Source organism: Piliocolobus tephrosceles, chromosome 19, assembly GCF_002776525.5.
Source record: "Piliocolobus tephrosceles isolate RC106 chromosome 19, ASM277652v3, whole genome shotgun sequence".
In the NCBI taxonomy this organism is placed as follows: domain Eukaryota; kingdom Metazoa; phylum Chordata; class Mammalia; order Primates; family Cercopithecidae; genus Piliocolobus; species Piliocolobus tephrosceles.
The window spans coordinates 51,547,709-51,558,713 of NC_045452.1; the positions used below are offsets into that span (position 1 = coordinate 51,547,709).

The 11,005-nt window shown below is 39.9% G+C and overlaps 1 long non-coding RNA gene across 1 annotated transcript in view; it reads right to left on the reverse strand.

Moving 5' to 3' along the window:
• Positions 1-890: 890 nt before the first annotated feature.
• The window catches only part of LOC111524469, a 40,350-nt gene continuing 30,235 nt past the window's right edge, over positions 891-11,005 (reverse strand). Inside the window, exon 4 of the long non-coding RNA XR_002725798.1 lies at positions 891-1,055. This is a non-coding gene — a long non-coding RNA (uncharacterized LOC111524469). The remainder of the gene's footprint in view (positions 1,056-11,005) is intronic.

Genomic DNA, 11,005 nt, shown 5'->3' on the forward strand with positions numbered 1-11,005 from the left:
GTATTCTAAGCATTGTGATGGAGGCAGTCACCCAGTGCCTAGTGTTGTATGTACGGATTTGATAAAATAAAAATTCATTCTTCTTTCTGAAATATTTTATAAAATTCTCTGAAGTACAGCTAGAGTTGCCAGGCTTATGAAATCAAAATACATAGTATTTTTTTATATTTTATCAGGCAAATCTAAGTACAGAAACTTTAATCAATTTAACCTTTGTCATTAGTCAGTGTGACCTAGCAAATTCCTTTATATTTCAAGGTTAAAATGCATTAATTCAAATGGGAAGATAAGTATATTACGGCTTGTTAAATGTTAGATGCCAGGTATTATTGTATGCGGAACTTTTAGACCATAATACTTCCATCCTGATCACAATCCTAAGTGATGAGTACTGGTATAAGAAAATCTACTCAAACGTTTATGTGAATTATTCAAAGTTATACACTAAGAAAGCAGCGTGCTCACATTTGCACTCAACTCTACTGGATTCCAAAGTCTTCATTGCTTCATAAGAAATTAGCCATTGCCTTTCAAATGCCACTTGTTCTCTTTTTCTTTCACAAACTGACTTCGTGAAAGTAAATCAGTGCAAATATTTTCTCCCATTCCGTAGGTTGTCTGTTCACTCTGCAGACAGTTTCTTTTGCTGTGCAGAGTTCTTCAGTTTAATTAGGACCCGTTTGTCAATTTTTTTGTTTTTCTTGCAGTTGCCTTTGGCATTTTTCTCACGAAATCTTTGTCCATGCCTATGCCCTGAATGGTATTGCCTCAGTCGTCTTCCAAGGTTTTCTTAGTTTGGGGTTTTAAATTTACGTTTTTAATCCCTCTTGAGTTAATTTTTGTATATGGTGTAAGGAAGGGGTCCAGTTTCAGTTTTCTACATATGGCCAGCCAGTTCTCCCAACACCATTTATTGAAAAGGGATTCCTTTCCCCATTGCTTGTTTTTGTCAGGTTTGTCAAAGATCAGATGGTTGAAGGTGTGTGATCTTATCTCTGGGTTCTCTATTCTGTTCCACTAGTCTATGTGTCTGATAAAAGTCTAATATCCAGCACCTATAAGGAATTTAAACCAATTTACAAGAAAAAAAAAAAAAACAGTTCCATTAAAATGAGGGCAAGCAACATAAACAGACATTTCTCAAAAAAAGACATATATGCGGCAAACAATCATGAAAAAAGCTCAACATAACTGATCATTAGAGAAATGTAAATCAAAATCACAATGAGATACTGTCTCACAACAGAATGGGTCTTATTAAAAAGTAAAAAAATAACACATGGTGGTTAGGCTGTGGAGCAAAGGCAATTGTTTTACACTGTTGGTGGAAGTGTAAATTAGTACAATCATTGTGGAAGAGAGTGTGGTGATTCTTCAAAGACTTAAAGACAGAACTGCCATTCAACCCAACAATCCCATTACTGCGTAGATACCCAAAGGAATATAAATTGTTCTATTATAAAGACTCATGCATGCATATGTTTACTGTAGCATTATTCACAATAACAAAGACATCAACAAACCTAAATACCCATTAATGATAGACTGGATAAAGAAAATGTGGTACCGGGGGGCGGAGCAAGATGGCCGAATAGGAACAGCTCCAGTCTCTAACTCCCAGCGCGAGCGACACAGAAGACCAGTGATTTCTGCATTTTCAACTGAGGTACTGGGGTCATCTCACTCGGGAGTGCTGGACAATCAGTGCTGGTCAGCTGTTGCAGCCCGACCAGCGAGAGCTGAAACAGGGCAAGGCATCGCCTCACCTGGGAAGCACAAGGGGGAAGGGAATCCCTTTTCCTAGCCAGGGGAACTGAGACACACAACACCTGGAAAATTGGGTAATTCCCACCCCAGTACTGTGCTGTAAGCAAACGGGCACACCAGGAGAATATACCCCACACCTGGCCGGGAGGGTCTCACGCCCATGGAGCTTCCCTCCTTGCTGAAACAGCAGTCTGCGGCAATCTAACTGCAAGGCAGCAGCGAGGCTGGGGGAGGGGCACCCGCCATTGCTGAGGCTTAAGTAGGTAAACAAAGCTGCTGGGAAGCTCGAACTGGGTGGAGCTCACAGCAGCTCAAGGAAACGTGCCTGTCTCTGTAGACTCCACCTCTGGGGACAGGGCACAGCTAAAAAATAACAAGGGAAGCAGCAGAGGCCGGTGCAGACGCGAACGACTCTGTCTGACAGCTTTCAAGAGAGCAGTGGATCTCCCAACACGGAGGCTGAGATCTGAGAAGGGACAGACTGCCTGCTCAAGTGGGTCCCTGACCTCTGAGTAGCCTAACTGGGAGACATCCCCCACTAGGGGCAGTCTGACACCCCACAACTCACAGGGAGGAGTACACCCCTGAGAGGAAGCTTTCAAAGTAAGAATCAGACAGGTGCACTCGCTGTTCAGCAATATTCTATCTTCTGCAACCTCTGCTGCTGATACCCAGGCAAACAGGGTCTGGAGTGGACCTCAAGCAATCTCCAACAGACCTACAGCTGAAGGTCCTGACTATTAGAAGGAAAACTATTAAACAGGAAGAACACCTATACCAAAACCCCATCAGTATGTCACCATCGTCAAAGACCAGAGGCAGATAAAACCACGAAGATGGGGAAGAAGCAGGGCAGAAAAGCTGGAAATTCAAAAAATAAGAGCGCATCTCCCCCTGCAAAGGAGCGCAGCTCATCGCCAGCAACGGATCAAAGCTGGTCAGAGAATGACTTTGACGAAATGAGAGAAGAAGGCTTCAGTCCATCAAACTTCTCAGAGCTAAAGGAGGAATTATGTACCCAGTGCAAAGAAACTAAAAATCTTGAAAAAAGAGTGGAAGAATTGACAGCTAGGCTAATTAATGCAGAGAAGATCATAAACGAAATGACAAAGATGAAAACCATGACACGAGAAATACATGACAAGTGCACAAGCTTCAGTAACCGACTTGATCAACTGGAAGAAAGAGTATCAGCGATGGAGGATCAAATGAATGAAATGAAGCGAGAAGAGAAACCAAAAGAAAAAGAAGAAAAAGAAATGAACAAAGCCTGCAAGAAGTATGGGATTATGTAAAAAGACCAAATCTACGTCTGATTGGGGTGCCTGAAAGTGAGGGGGAAAATGGAACCAAACTGGAAAACACTCTTCAGGATATCATCCAGGAGAACTTCCCCAACCTAGTAGGGCAGGCCAACATTCAAATTCAGGAAATACAGAGAACACCACAAAGATACTCCTCCAGAAGAGCAACTCCAAGACACATAATTGCCAGATTCACCAAAGTTGAAATGAAGGAAAAAATCTTAAGGGCAGCCAGAGAGAAAGGTCAGGTTACCCACAAGGGAAGCCCATCAGACTGACAGCAGATCTCTCAGCAGAAACTCTACAAGCCAGAAGAGAGTGGGGGCCAATATTCAACGTTCTTAAAGAAAAGAATTTTAAACCCAGAATTTCATATCCAGCCAAACTAAGTTTCATAAGTGAAGGAGAAATAAAATCCTTTACAGATAAGCAAATGCTTAGAGATTTTGTCACCACCAGGCCTGCCTTACAAGAGACCCTGAAGGAAGCCCTAAACATGGAAAGGAACAACCGGTACCAGCCATTGCAAAAACATGCCAAAATGTAAAGACCATCGAGGCTAGGAAGAAACTGCATCAACTAATGAGCAAAATAACCAGTTAATATCATAATGGCAGGATCAAGTTCACACATAACAATATTAACCTTAAATGTTAATGGACTAAATGCTCCAATTAAAAGACACAGACTGGCAAACTGGATAAAGAGTCAAGACCCATCAGTCTGCTGTATTCAGGAGACCCATCTCACATGCAAAGACATACATAGGCTCAAAATAAAGGGATGGAGGAAGATCTACCAAGCAAATGGAGAACAAAAAAAGGCAGGGGTTGCAATCCTAGTCTCTGATAAAACAGACTTTAAACCATCAAAGATCAAAAGACACAAAGAAGGCCATTACATAATGGTAAAGGGATCAATTCAACAGGAAGAGCTAACTATCCTAAATATATATGCACCCAATACAGGAGCACCCAGATTCATAAAGCAAGTCCTTAGAGACTTACAAAGAGACTTAGACTCCCATACAATAATAATGGGAGACTTCAACACTCCACTGTCAACATTAGACAGATCAACGAGACAGAAAGTTAACAAGGATATCCAGGAATTGAACTCATCTCTGTGGCAAGCAGACCTAATAGACATCTATAGAACTCTTCACCCCAAATCAACAGAATATACATTCTTCTCAGCACCACATCGCACTTATTCCAAAATTGACCACATAATTGGAAGTAAAGCACTCCTCAGCAAATGTAAAAGAACAGAAATTATAACAAACTGTCTCTCAGACCACAGTGCAATCAAACTAGAACTCAGGACTAAGAAACTCAATCAAAACCACTCAACTACGTGGAAACTGAACAACCTGCTCCTGAATGACTACTGGGTACATAACAAAATGAAGGCAGAAATAAAGATGTTCTTTGAAACCAATGAGAACAAAGATACAACATACCAGAATCTCTGGGACACATTTAAAGCAGTGTGTAGAGGGAAATTTATAGCACTAAATGCCCACAAGAGAAAGCAGGAAAGATCTAAAATTGACACACTAACATCACAATTAAAAGAACTAGAGAGGCAAGAGCAAACACACTCAAAAGCTAGCAGAAGGCAAGAAATAACTAAGATCAGAGCAGAACTGAAGGAGATAGAGACACAAAAAACCCTCCAAAAAATCAATGAATCCAGGAGTTGGTTTGTTGAAAAGATCAACAAAATTGACAGACCGCTAGCAAGACTAATAAAGAAAAGAGAGAGGAATCAAATAGACGCAATAATAAATGATAAAGGGGATATCACCACCGACCCCACAGAAATACAAACTACCATCAGAGAATACTATAAACGCCTCTACACAAATCAACTAGAAAATCTAGAAGAAATGGATAATTTCCTGGACACTTACACTCTTCCAAGACTAAACCAGGAAGAAGTTGAATCCCTGAATAGACCAATAGCAGGCTCCGAAATTGAGGCAACAATTAATAGTCTACCCACCAAAAAAAGTCCAGGACCAGATGGATTCACAGCTGAATTCTACCAGAGGTACAAGGAGGAGCTGGTACCACTCCTTCTGAAACTATTCCAATCAATAGAAAAAGAGGGAATCCTGCCTAACTCATTTTATGAGGCCAACATCATCCTGATACCAAAGCCTGGCAGAGACACAACAAAAAAAGAGAATTTTAGACCAATATCCCTGATGAACATCGACGCAAAAATCCTCAATAAAATACTGGCAAACCGGATTCAGCAGCAAATCAAAAAGCTTATCCACCATGATCAAGTGGGCTTCATCCCTGGGATGCAAGGCTGGTTCAACATTCACAAATCAATAAATGTAATCCAGCATATAAACAGAACCAAAGACAAGAACCACATGATTATCTCAATAGATGCAGAAAAGGCTTTGACAAAATTTAACAGCCCTTCATGCTAAAAACGCTCAATAAATTCGGTATTGATGGAACGTACCTCAAAATAACAAGAGCTATTTATGACAAACCCACAGCTAATATCATACTGAATGGGCAAAAACTGGAAAAATTCCCTTTGAAAACTGGCACAAGACAGGGATGCCCTCTCTCACCACTCCTATTCAACATAGTGTTGGAAGTTCTGGCTAGGGCAATCAGGCAAGAGAAAGAAATCAAGGGTATTCAGTTAGGAAAAGAAGAAGTCAAATTGTCCCTGTTTGCAGATGACATGATTGTATATTTACAAAACCCCATCGTCTCAGCCCAAAATCTCCTTAAGCTGATAAGCAACTTCAGCAAAGTCTCAGGATACAAAATTAATGTGCAAAAATCACAAGCATTCTTATACACCAGTAACAGACAAGCAGAGAGCCAAATCAACAATGAACTTCCATTCACAATTGCTTCAAAGAGAATAAAATACCTAGGAATCCAACTTACAAGGGATGTAAAGGACCTCTTCAAGGAGAACTACAAACCACTGCTCAGTGAAATAAAAGAGGACACAAACAAATGGAAGAATATACGATGCTCATGGATAGGAAGAATCAATATCGTGAAAATGGCCATACTGCCCAAGGTTATTTATAGATTCAATGCCATCCCCATCAAACTACCAATGAGTTTCTTCACTGAATTGGAAAAAACTGCTTTAAAGTTCATATGGAACCAAAAAAGAGCCCGCATTGCCAAGACAATCCTAAGTCAAAAGGACAAAGCCGGAGGCATCACGCTACCTGACTTCAAACTATACTACAAGGCTACAGTAACCAAAACAGCATGGTACTGGTACCAAAACAGAGATATAGACCAATGGAACAGAACAGAGTCCTCAGAAATAATACCACACATCTACAGCCATCTGATCTTTGACAAACCTGAGAGAAACAAGAAATGGGGAAAGGATTCCCTATTTAATAAATGGTGCTGGGAAAATTGGCTAGCCATAAGTAGAAAGCTGAAACTGGATCCTTTCCTTACTCCTTATACAAAGATTAATTCAAGATGGATTAGAGACTTAAATGTTAGACCTAATACCATAAAAACCCTAGAAGAAAATCTAGGTAGTACCATTCAGGACATAGGCATGGGCAAGGACTTCATGTCTAAAACACCAAAAGCAACAGCAGCAAAAGCCAAAATTGACAAATGGGATCTAATTAAACTAAAGAGCTTCTGCACAGCAAAATAAACTACCATCAGAGTGAACAGGCAACCTACAGAATGGGAGAAAATTTTTGCAATCTACTCATCTGACAAAGGGCTAATATCCAGAATCTACAAAGAACTCAAGCAAATATACAAGAAAAAAACAACTCCATCAAAAAGTGGGGAAAGGGTATGAACAGACATTTCTCAAAAGAAGACATTCATACAGCCAACAGACACATGAACAAATGCTCATCATCACTCGCCATCAGAGAAATGCAAATCAAAACCACAATGAGATACCATCTCACACCAGTTAGAATGGCAATCATTAAAAAATCAGGAAACAACAGGTGTTGGAGAGGATGTGGAGAAATAGGAACACTTTTACACTGTTGGTGGGATTGTAAACTAGTTCAATCATTATGGAAAGCAGTATGGCAATTCCTCAAGGATCTAGAACTAGATGTACCATATGACCCAGCCATCCCACTACTGGGTATATACCCAAAGGATTATAAATTATTCTACTACAAAGACACATGCACACGTATGTTTATTGCAGCACTATTCATAATAGCAAAGACTTGGAATCAACCCAAATGTCCATCTGTGACAGACTGGATTAAGAAAATGTGGCACATATACACCATGGAATACTATGCAGCCATAAAAAAGGATGAGTTTGCGTCCTTTGTAGGAACATGGATGCAGCTGGAAACCATCATTCTTAGCAAACTATCACAAGAAGAGAAAACCAAACACCGCATGTTCTCACTCATAGGTGGGAACTGAACAATGAGTTCACTTGGACTCGGGAAGGGGAACATCACACACTGGGGCCTATCATGGGGAGGGGGGAGGGGGGAGGGATTTCATTAGGGAGTTATACATGATATAAATGATGAATTGATGGGTGCTGACGAGTTGATGGGTGCAGCACACCAGATTGGCACAAGTATACATATGTAACAAACCTGCACGTTATGCACATGTGCCCTAGAACTTAAAGTATAATAAAAATAAAAAATAAAAAAATAAAAATAAAAACAGAAATGAAACATAAAAAAAAAGAAAGTATAAATCACATATATATAATTTCTGTGTGTGTGTGCGTGTGTATATATATATATATATATATATATATGGACACACATACAGATACACACACATATATTTACCGCAGTGAAAAACTCCCATATTGAAGTTCTATCCCACAGACTTTAGAATGTGACTGTTTGGAGATGGATCTTTAAAGAGGTGATTCAGGTAAAATGAGGTCCTATGGGTGGGCCCTGATCCAACAGGCCTGGTATCCCTGTGTCCTATGATTAGGACACTGCCACGCACAGAGAGATGAGCATGTGAGAACACAGGAAGAAGATGGCTGTTTGCAAGCCAAGGAGAAAGAAAGGACTCAGGAGAAACCAACCCTAACCTTAAACTTCTAGCTTCCAGAACTATAAGAAAATTAATTTCTGTTGTATAAGCCACTCGGTCTGTGGTATTTTGTTATGGATGCTCTGGCAAAAAAATACAAGCACACCCTGCATTCGTTCTTGTGGGGACCTCTTTGAATTCAACTTCCAGACCTAGAATCAGATCACTCACCATCTCACTGAGACCACTCACCATCTCACTGAGACCTCCTCAGTTCAAATCACCACCATCCATCATTGCCTCCTAAAAGATCTACACTCCCAACAGTTTAGCTGCCAACAGACACCAAACAGAGCCCTTGGAACCAACAGGATATCCTGTCAACCACCAAAGACTTTACACTGCCTCTTTCATGGACCAAAGTCTACACAGCCCTGCAGGGTCTGGCCACCAGGAGCCTCTCAACCTCCATTTCTCTCCTTGCACTGTTGACTCCAGCCACAGTGATCTCCTGAGAGTTTCTGGAAGATGTGAGGCAGACTGAGGCTTTCTTCTGCCCCAGTGGTTCCCAAAGCTCATCCAGAACCAGTGGCATCAATATCCCTGTGTTTACATAGCCCTTCATGGGATAATAATGGTGCTCAAAGTGGAAAATGGCTGTCACACACATTCTTCTGCCCATGGTCATATTTTTTGGGATCTCCATAGCTAAACTCCACCATTTTCTTCTGGGATTTGACCCAACCTCTCCTTCTGGCAAAGGCATAGCCCTGCATCCTCTTTTAAATGTTGGCATGATCTTGCCCCCCAACTCTTTACTTCCTGTCACCCCTACAAGGGAAATTTTTGTGATATGCATATTTTACATTTTTTAAAAAATTATGTATTATACCAACATCCATTGAATTAAACACCTTAAATGAGAAGAAAAAAAAAAAGAAAATGTGGAACCATGGAATACTATGCAGCCATAAAAAATAATAAGATAATGTCCTTTACAGGAACATGGATGGAGCTGGAGGCTATTATCCTTAGCAAACTAACGCAGAAACAGAATACCAGATACTACAGGTTCTCACTTATAAGCGGGAGCTTATGAGAACACATGGACATATAGAGGGAAATAACACACACGGGGGCCTATTGGAGGGCAGAGGGTGGGAGGAGGGAGAGAGGTGGGAAAAATTACCAAGGGATACTAGGTGTAATGCCTGGGTGATGAAATAATCTCTACGACCAACCCCATGACACAGGTTTACCAATGTAAAAAAGCTACACATCCTGCATAGGTAACCCTGAACTGAAAATAAAAGTAAAAAAATTTTACAGAATGTGGGAGACATCTGTATTTTGAACTTTGCATAGAACTGACATTTCTTTATAATTAAATTTAGTTTATAATTTACTTTGTGGGGGGAGCAATATCACAGCAGTGATGTTGTGTTTTTCTGTGTAAATTAGCACATGATAAAGATTTGTCCTAGTACAGTTGAGGTTAAATTTACTCGGCCATAGAGATTTGACAGATTTTTCTATTATAGAGCTAATTATTTTTCTCTTCTTTATTAAGTATCTTAGGGAGATTTACCAGATAGTGTGCATAAACCGTCACATTTAATCTGGAAGCTTCCCTTCCTTCTTAAATTTTTTTTGCTTACATCTCTCTTTGAAAATGAAGGCTCTCATCTTTGTTTACAGGTCAGAAAAACTGGGAAAAACTCAGGCTCTTCCACTTATTTGATGTTTGGCACAATATTCTTCTTGAGCCCAAAACATTGGTATTATTGGTAAGCTTGCTAGAAATTTAGAAACTCAAACTTTTATTCCAGATATCCTGAAAAAAAATTCTGCAGGACAAATTACCCAGTTTACTGTTCACATTAAAATTTCAGAAATATCTTCCAACTCACCATGACTTTTCTGAGAAATATACACAACTTATTGTGTATGATATAAATATAGCGCTCAAAAAGGCAAAAAAAAAAAAAAAAAAAGTAAGTCAGTTTCTCTCTTGTTCTCTGGCATCTGGTTGGTTTCAGCCTGTGAGAGTTACCAGCAGGTGATTTCAGCGATTAATTGCAAGTCTTAACAGTTTACCATGGAGGGTCATGTGAAAGACAGGAAAACCTGCAGGGATATCAGTAGATAGTAGAGGGAAGGAAGGAATTTGGATACTTTTATCTTTAGGTTGACTCTGGCTGAGGAATATGTATTATTATATCTAAAGTATGCTCAGATATTCTACTGTTTTAAGACATTGGTATATAATGATATGCTGATATTATTCATGATAGAGTGATTATGTGATTAACAAATGTACTTGCTCTACCAATAGACTTGCTTTCATGAGGTTTTTGGTCTACTGTGGAAGATGTATAACAATGTTTTAAAACACAAGGAAGTATTATTGCAAATTATAATGAGAATGTTGACTAAAACTATTTTTTAATAAAATGAGAAATTAAAACAAGAGGATATGATCTAAGAGAAGGGGTCCAAAACAGTTGTTCCTATTCTGTGAGGGAGAGTATTCATGAGAGACAATCAAGAAACAGTACAGAGGCCAGGCACATGGCTCATGCCTGTAATCCCACCACTTTGGGAGGCCAAGGCAGGTGGATCACCTGAGGTCAGGAATTAGAGATCAGCCTGGCCAACATGGTGAAACCCATCTCTGCTAAAAATATGAAAAAAAAAAAAAAAAAAAAGCCAGGCATAGTGGTGGGCTCCTGTAATTCCAGCTACTCAGGAGACGGAGGCAGGAGAATCACTTGAACCTGGGAGGTGGAGGTTGCAATGAGCTGAGATTGCACCATTGCACACTAGCCTGGGCAACAAGAGCAAAACTCTCTCTCGAAAATACTACTACTACTACTACTACTACTACTACTACTACTACTACTACTACTACTACTACTA